At 33.6% G+C, this 9888-nt stretch overlaps 1 protein-coding gene across 1 annotated transcript in view; it reads right to left on the bottom strand.

The window, feature by feature from the left end:
• LOC104894148 (histone H1) overlaps window positions 1-9888 on the bottom strand; it is a 49166-nt gene that overhangs the window by 35942 nt on the left and 3336 nt on the right. The window lies entirely within an intron of this gene.

Raw genomic sequence — 9888 nt, 5'->3', positions numbered from 1 at the left:
ATCTTGCTTTATATCTCTCTACTTCACCATTGGGATTGAATTTTACTTTGTAAACCCACTTACTATCTAGAGCTTTATGACCTTCTGGAAGATTAGTTAATTCCCAGGTGCCATTTTTTTCCAAAGCCTCCAGCTCTTCTTGCATAGCCTTCTTCCATCTTGTATCTTGAGAAGCTTCTTTGAAGGAAGTAGGCTCTCTTGTTTTAAGGACATTATTAAGAGAAGCTATGTATTCATGAGAGTAATAGTCCTTGTTTTGTAAAGTTGTCATGACAAAATTTGCTGCTGAGTGCTGCATTCCTTGATCTGCTTCAGTGTTTTTACTTGGTTGCTGGAAAGTGGTCACATAGTCATTAAATTTGGCTGGAATCTTCTTTTCTCTTGCTGATCTTCTCAGAAGAGTTTCAGGTTCAGTGAAAGTAGGTTGTACCTGTTCAGTAAGATTTAGCTCATCAGTAGATGTAAAAGATTGATCTGAAGCTGCATTACCTGATGCTGCTTGATCATTAACAGGAAGATCATTAGAAACTTGATTTCCTTCATCAATTGAGTCAAAAACGTCTGCATCTGCAACCTGAAATGAAGGAGAAGCAACAAGAGAACTTGCTGGTGCTTGCTGTGAAGAAACTTTAAAAGGAAAATGGTCCTCCTTGAACACCACATCTCTACATATTAGAACTTTGTGAGTTTCTAAGTCATACACCCTATATGCCTTTTGACCACTGGGATATCCTAGCATGATGCACCTTCTCCCTTTGGGAGCAAATTTATCCCCCCTTGTGTGAGAATTGGTGGCATAGCATAAGCAACCTACAATTCTTAGGAGAGTGTAATCAGGAGGTCTCTTCATTAGTCTTTCAAAAGGAGTTTCCCAGTTAATAACAGAACTCGGAAGTAAGTTTATGACATATGTAGCAGCTAAAATGCATTCCCCCTAAAATTTGTTAGGGAGATGAGCATGAATTTTCATGGCCCTAGCAGTCTCAGCCAAATGCCTATGCTTCCTTTCAACTCTCCCATTTTGCTGGGGAGTTCTAGGAGCACTTTTTTTGGTGGAAAATACCTTTTTCAGCTAGCAATTTCCCACACTCACCTTGAACAATTTTTGTTCCATTATCAGTTCTAATGGTTTTAATACTTACCTTGAAATGATTTTCTACATAAGCAATGAAATTACTCAGAACAACCCTCACTTGTTCCTTGTTGTTTATCAAATAAGTCCATGTTACCCTAGAGTGATCATCAAGGATAGTCAGGAAGTATCTTCCTCCTGTGACAGCTTTGACTCTATAAGGTCCCCACAAATCAATGTGGACCAAGTCAAAATTGTTATCAGCAATGGACTTACTTATAGGAAAAGGAAGTCTGTGATGTTTAGCCAAACAACAAGTATCACAAAACAAATCATTTAAACCACTACAATCACACTGAGATATGTGTTTCAGTTTAGACAAAGATGTATGTCCTAGTCTCTGATGAAGCAACAGAATGTTCTCTCTTCTTTTCTTACTTAAAACTACATTATTACATTCCTTGGAATGACTAACACCTTCATCCTTGGTGCAATTTTCTTCAGACAACTTCATATGATATATTCCTCCATATCTTCTTCCTTTTCCAACCACTTCATCATTAGAAGGGTCCTGAAAAGTACAATTTTCATCAGAGAATATTACTTTCAAATTGTTCAGATGTATCAACCTAGCTACAGACTGCAAGTTGTGTTTAAACTCAGGTATGTATAATACATTTCTGAGTATAAGTTTAGGGCCCAAGTAAATGGATCCAGTTTCTTTCACCTGTCTAAGAGTTCCATCTGGCATTCCTACATGAACACCTTTATCCATTTTCTTTTTTTCAAAGAAGAATCTGTTACTATTAACCATGTGCTCAGAAGCACCTGAATCAATGATCCAGGTGTCTTTACCAAGCAGTTTATAGTAACATTGAGCACTATTGGAAGAGAACATACCTGCAAAATTGCTTAGATGAGAGTTATTCACAGAACTGCTGCTGCCCTCACCTTGCTTGATGGATAAGGCCTTGAGAACTTGTTCAACCAGGTTGTTCATCATGCTGTTGTCTCTCTGATTCCCAAAATCCAAAGGTTTCTCTTGATCCTTGTTGTGATCATTACTTTCAACATTAGCAGCATAGGTCACGTTTCTCTTTCCCTTCTGAACCATGCCTTTAGAACGATTTGGATATCCATGTATCTTGAAGCACCCATCTTTGGTGTGTCCCTTCATGTTGCAATGATCACAGTAAGGATATCCATTTAAATTAAAACATCCTTCTCTGGTATGACCTTTCATCTTGCAATGGTCACAAAAATACTTTCTCATTTTCTATTCCTTGCTTTCTTTTTTAGAAAAAACCCCTTTGGTATTCTGGAAATTCCCTTTACCCTACTGGTTTCCAATAAACATTCCTTTGTTGGCAAAGAGAGCACTTGCATCAAACCCAGACTCAATGTTTTCTGTTACTTCCCTCTGCTTCTCTGCTTGCTGCACAAGTTGAAAGGCCTTGTTTATGGTAGGAACAGGCTCCAGAATGCTCCCTCTTAAACTATCATACTTACTGTTGTTTAGACCCATTAAAAAATCAATCAACCTACTTTGTGACTCCCTTTCAAGAACTCTTTTGAGGTATCTACACTCACATTTTTGCAAGGCACCACAACTACACTCTGGAAAACCATCTAAACAGTTTAGTTCATCCCAAGATCTCTTCAGCTTTCCATAGTACTCAGCAACACTCATTTCATTCTGCATCAACCCTGTAACCTCCTTTTTTTATAGAATATAACTGAGGAGCACTTGGTTGGTCATATCTCTCAACCAAGTCATCCCAGAATCCTTTTGCAGATTCACTTAGGATTAAGACATCAGCTATTTCAGGTGTCACAGAGGCAAATAACCAACATCTGAGCATATAGTCATTCCTTGTCCATTTACTGTAATCTTCAGAGTTAACATCAGGTTTTTTGATGCTTCCATCAATAAAACCTAGTTTGTTTTTAGCACCTAGTGCCATTCTAACACTCCTACTCCATGGAAGGTAATTGTTTCCATTAAAAATGGTGTTTGAGAGAGGAGTAACTGAGTTATCCGAGTTTCCAAGGTAGTATGGGTCAGAATATGGAATGATTTGTTGTTTCTCACTCATGTTGAAGAGGTTTCTTAGCTCAAGGCTAACGTCTAGAAGGATTCCTTCTATTTCCAGATTTAAAGAAAAAATAGAAGACCAAGGATATTCAACAGAGGATGAAAAGAAAAAAAGAAATTTTTGTGATTTCTGGATCAGCACCTAGTGTGCTCTGATACCATGAAGAAGATTTAGAAACTCTTGTTTCATACAAGAAGGAGGCACTGAATTCTAGGCTCTCAAAAACCTAGTATTATCACTTTGTCATATATATATATATACTAGGTGGGATACAATCATAAGGTGACAACACACCAAGAGAATAACAACAAAAATACATGATCACAAAGAGACAAAAATAACGATAAAAAAACAACTGGCAAGTTAACAGAACTGCCAACCACTATCCTACTGCCTACAATAATTTGATTAATTCACCAGAAATATTCCTAGAGCAGCAGAGGTAATATCCCATGATTCTATATATGTTGATTCTAGCTTGGTACCAGTTTGACTTCAAACTTGCTAAAATGCCTTTGTTGGAGTTCGAGATCAATGGGGCAAGCAGGTATGGAGAATAGTCCTTTTACACCCGAACCCATCCAAAAGTCTCATTTCCATCCTTTCCCCAACACCTATTGCGGGGAATTTTCAAATACAACCTGCCCAACGAGTCAATATTGTCTCGCCCCACCATTTGCATAGTTACCCATGTATAGGACAGCTCAAACATATCCTATTGACCCAAATCAAGATTTTGAATATCCAATTCGATTTTAAATTTCGTATTTTTTGGATCAGATATCCAAAAAAATCAGATACGAATCTCAAATTTTTAATTTTGGATATCCTCAATACTCGATTTTTTTACAAATTAATTTTTCCAAAAAGTAAAAACATTTTGAAATAAACTTAGGTTAAAATCTTAGCCAATTATCCAAATTCCTATCCTATACCCTAGCGCGACATCTTTTCCTCACCTTCCCCAAATCCTAGCACTCACCGTACGGCCGTCGTTGGCCAATCACCATCCCTCTTCGAATCTTGAAGGCTATGCCAATCGGCCATCTTTCTAGAGTTTGCCTTTGCAACCCTTCTTCTTCGACTCCTCGACGCCCGCCCTCTTCTGTACTTTGTAGAGTTGTCATCGAACATCGATCCTGTAACCCCCGATAATTCTCTTTTCCAATAATACTTTTCAAATATAAGACCGGAGAATCATCAAAGCATTATCGCCCGTGTGATAACGTATCGACTTATTCAGAATTTTGCAGCGGAAAACATATAATTAAACTTTTGAATTGATTTATAATAAATAACGAAGTAACTTCAAAACCAAACAACGTTATTAACTTTAATTTCAAACCAAACTTAAATGTAAATGTATCTACTGAAACAATAAATATACCTATATGTTAAACAAGCTCTCCATTCCCGAAACCCCAAGATGTATTATCTACACACCTGTAGATGTCAATGCACTAAAAAATCTGCTCACCAAGAATGGGAATCACATGATCAATAAGGCAAAGTCATGATCAATACATACAAACAAAACACATAGTCAGCAAAGCTGAGTACTACATAGTAATAAATAAACATTCTTAACTATAATACTAATAAATATGAAGCAGGGATAAATAACAACATAACGATCTGCAGATAACTTTTACTGGGCTAAACTTTAACAACTTTTTTATTATTTTAATGGAATAGTCATTTGACCGAGACGTCTAACTAAAACAAGCCTTTACCTAGGAAGACGAAATACAGGCGCGACTCCGTATTCCATAATAACCTACGATATCCTGGAACCTTTTAAATAAAAATAGGAATGGTGATTAATCCGATTCCTAGAAAAAGTCATGGCACTCTCACCATGTACCCCAACTCCTAATTGTCCAACTTCAGACGTGCACCAATCTAAAGTTTATTATTATCCAAGTTTCACTTTACATGGTTTACCAGTTATTACTTGTTATGACACACAAGCAACACAGGTAATACATAATCAAACATCCACAACTTTATTTCTTTTATCTTAGGATTAAATAAGTTATCATACAACTTACAACCCAAGCTTAATTTCTTCTTTAATCTAATCCTTCTTATTTGTTGAACCTGACCAACAATCAACTTACCTTTCAAAGGTATGAATTATCAAATAAGGCTCACAATCCTCATAGAGTAGTGAAAGTAATAATATAAGGGAGCGCATGATTCAATGATGATCCAACTAATAAATATATTAATTCCCCATGTGAATTAATAAATAAAGTTCCCAACCAACATGCTTGCATCAATATTCCATACAAACATGATATCAATCTCATAATTAAAATCTTCAAACTTAACATGTTCACACACAAGCATAAAACATGTAAAATCCAATCATAATAACAATCATATATGTACTCACAAAGTTCCTATACATGATACTATACAACGTTCCTTCCTAAAATCATGATACTACATCACACAACATATAAGTATGTACGTACCTTGTGTAGACAAATTGATAGGCCACTTTTAACAACTTTAGAAGTCTTTACAGAGAAATCTTCGCTTAAAACAACCAATAAACTTATAATCAATACTCCAAATAAATTCCAACAACTTTAAAATACTTTAAATTCCCTTTGAAAATATTTAAAATTTGTTTTCATCATTAAAACTTCAATTACTTATATTACCTAGCATAGTACTATTATACTAGTCATTAAAATTCATAAAACGCCCTTTAAACATACTTAAATATGCTTAAATTCATAAGTTTAATCAATTTCATAGTTTATAACATGTCACTATGATTTTTCGATCTTTAACACCCTAAAAATCCATGCTTTGATAATTAAAAATTCAATTTAAACATAATAATCAAATATGAATTTTCATTCTTTCAGTACATAATTTACTTAATCATAGATTCATCATTAAAACAGTAAACCAAAACTTCTAATCATAATTAGTACTAAAACAAATCATATAAACATAATCTTTAATCAAAACTTAAGGAAGAAGAAAAGTAATCAAACCAACACAAGAAGAAGAACAAGGAAGAAGGCACCAACAGAACCAAGGCAGCGGTGGCAACAACAGTGGTCAGCGGTGGTGGTGGTGTTGTGAAGTTGTGGAGTTTCTTGTTGAAGAAGAAAGTGTTTCTTGCAAGAGAAGAAAGGAAGAAGGAGAGGAAAAACGTGGAAGAGGGAGAAATGATAGGTGGTCCGGTTTTCTTGTGTGGGAGGAGAAAGATTTTTTTTGTGTGGGTAAAATATTTGGGGTTCAAGGTATTTATAGGTATGTTTTCCTTTTGAGCATAGGAAAAGACAATTGGGTTTTAAGGGGGGTGGGGGTGGGGAGGTGGGTGGTGGTTTGGGTGGGGGGGGGTGGTTTAGGGGGGCTGGGGAGGTGGGTTTCGGGGAGTATGGTGGCTGGGTGATGGTGGGTGCATGTTTAAAGTAATTAGAGATAATTAAAGTTTAATTATAGTTAATTAGGGTTAATTAGAGTTTAATTAGGATTAGTTAGAGTTTAATTAGGGTTAATTAGAGTTAATTTGGGTTAATATGAATGATTTGGACGGAAACCTAACGAAGAAGTTGACGAAAACTTAACGGCAAGGGCATTTTAGGAATTTTTACCAAATCTCAGGGGTATTTGATGAATAATTGAAAATATTGGGGTAACTGGTGAATTTCGCCAAATCGCAGGGGTATCTGATGAAAAAAATAGTTTTTTTTGAAGTGATGCTATTTGTCTACGCATTACCCGTCAAGTTTAACCAACATATCTTTATTTTATAAGGGAACACCTAAAATTTTTGTTGTCCCACTAAAATGCATAAATTACCCTTATGTAACTAAAATGTAAATTATTAAAAAAAAAAGATAATTGTTTAGTCATAGATAAATGTTTTCTTAAAACTAGTTTTTGTATTGGTTATGTTTTATGTTCAACCTCCACATAGGTTGCAAAAAGAAAAAAAAAAATCTGAAACCCTAAAATCTTGTTCATTTGAGCATTATTTCAGTTTAATTTAGTTTGATTCATTAAGCATACTTTAGTTTTTGTTCGAAAGAAAACAAACTTTAATTTAGTTCAATCCACATAAATTATTATTATTATTATTAATTTAGTTTAACTTAGTTCGATTCACTTGAGTTTACTTTAATTAACTCTACTTCAATTTATCACAAAAATACTAGGCCTAGAACCCTCCAAATTTCAAGCATAAGGGTGCGTTCCTTTCACCTTATTGGACCTAAACTTATCTGAACTTAACTTATAGGACCTGAATTAAACTTATTGGACCTAAACTGAACTTATTAGACCTGATTGGACTTGATTCAACTTATTGGATCTGATTGAACCTTATTGGACCTGATTGAAAGTTATTGACCTGATTGAAACTTATTAGACCTGATTGAAACTTGTTACACCTTATTGAAACTTATTAGACCTTATTTGACCTAATTGGAACTTATTTGACCTTATTGGAAAAAATTATTGATGAGTTGTAACATAAATATTACCTCTAACATACTACCCCTCAAAATTTATTATGAAATAATAATTATTAAAATTTATCCTTTAAAAAAATATTTATTATTAATTATCTCTTACGATAAACAATTTAACAAAAAAAAAATATATTATTTATATACTTGCCTATCTAAACTTTCACCACTAACATATCTAATAGTCTTGTTAATAGTAATATGAATAATAAAATAATAGACAATAATACAAGTATAATACTATACATTGTGCTACTTTAATTCAAAATTTTTAATAATAACATAATCATCTAATGGTAATATGAATGATAAAATAATAGACAATAATACAAATATTTAATAAAATAATAGACAATAATACAAGTATAATATGATATAATCATTGTTGTACTTTAATTAAAATTCTAATAATAACATAATTAATTAATAGTGAATGAATAATAAAATAATGGACAATAATACAAATATTTATTGATCATTGACTATTTCACTATTTGGACCTTATTGGAACTTATCGAACCTGATTAGACCTAATTGAAACTTATTAGACCTTATTAAATCTGATTGAAACTTGTTGGATCTTATTAGACCTGATTGGAACTTATTACACCCAGGGCCGTCTCATGGAATATGGAGGCCCTCTTTATTCATCAAAATGGGGCCTTTTAAAAAAATTATAAAGAATAATTTGTAATTTTTTTATTATTATTTATCATAAATCGTTCCTTACAGTTTGATAAATAAACCAAAACTAAAAAAAATCTAGTAAGATCTTTTATTTAAACAAAGCCATGCAATATATGATGTGCATATTACTAATTTGGTTTTTGGTCTTGCCTAATTAATCAATAAACAGAACAACAGGAAACACTAGAGAGTATTGCAAGAAATATGCACCAAAAAGATGCTCAGTTATCTCAATTGGGCAACTAAAAAAGAAGCAGCATTAGATTCATCAATCTTTAAGGGAAGATCATCATCACAATTCACAAGAGAAGTCTCCAAGGACAGTTTTGAATGGAGTTGAAGGAGACTTTGCCCCTACTCCTAGTAATACTGAAGATGATGATAACTCCAGTTTTGGCGATTCGAGTAGCAACTTTGATTCATCCATAGCACCAAATAGGCAAATAGGTACTATTATTGCATCAAATAGGCAGAACTGCAAAAAATTAAAATTATAATAAGTAAATTATATAGTTTCGGAATTACTATAAATTAAATCTCTACTAAAAAACTCAAAAAATGGCATAAAAAAGTGAATTTTACCTTGAAAGTGAAGACTTTGATAATAAATTAGCCCACAAATTCTTGATTTTTCACCTTCGAACTCCCACAATCAAGTTCCCAACTTTGATCTTCGACTTCCCGTATTGTAAACCAAAGTTCGATTTTTTTTTTTGGATAATTGGAGGATAAAAGAAATTGAATTCTTGGATATGAGTTGAGTAGATTTGAATATGAATCGCAATTCGCATATAAATAGCAAAAAAGAATTCTTCCCGTTATTATTCCATTTTTGGTGGTGTTCTTGAGGGAAAGAGTAATGAAATACATAATTTTTTTGGTTAAAATTATGGAAATGAGATGATTTTTTTAGGGAAGTTGAATGATTTCACGAGATTTTGGGGATTTTGATTTATGAAGATTGAAGAGGAGAGAGAATAATGGAGAAGAAGATGGAGAGGTTCTTGAATCTTGCGGGTAATGATGTGATGCGGTTCTGGTTTTTTTTTTTTCTTTCCTTCCATTTCTCAGCCGAAATTGGGCCCCAAATTTGTGAGGCCCTGTTCCACATAACCGGTTGTACCGGTATTGGGCCGACCCTGATTACACCTGATTGAAACTTACTGAACCTTATCTCTATTATATAAGCCAAGGGAGGAGGTATGGTGTCCTCTTTTGAAGTGACTAAAATACTGTTAATGATCTAATTAATGGAATGAAAAAATTACAAAAGCAAATCATTTAAAAATTCTCATTCCAACTTGCCATTTAAAACAAGTTTAAAATAGTATATGCATCAAATACTTCAATCAAAAATTAAATGGACAAAATATTTATACCTTATAAAAAAGATGGCATACATAACGTGCACATGAACAGTCTGAACATTCACTAGCTTTGATACTCTTTAATCCAGTTAAACCAACTCATTATTTTTGTTCTGTCTGCTCAATATTCATTCACAAAAAAAATTAATGTTAACAATCACTCACAACCT

Source organism: Beta vulgaris, chromosome 5, assembly GCF_026745355.1.
Source record: "Beta vulgaris subsp. vulgaris cultivar EL10 chromosome 5, EL10.2, whole genome shotgun sequence".
Classification (NCBI taxonomy): domain Eukaryota; kingdom Viridiplantae; phylum Streptophyta; class Magnoliopsida; order Caryophyllales; family Amaranthaceae; genus Beta; species Beta vulgaris.
Note: the sequence above shows the minus strand (reverse complement) of the source record. Positions and strands in the feature narration are given on the sequence as shown.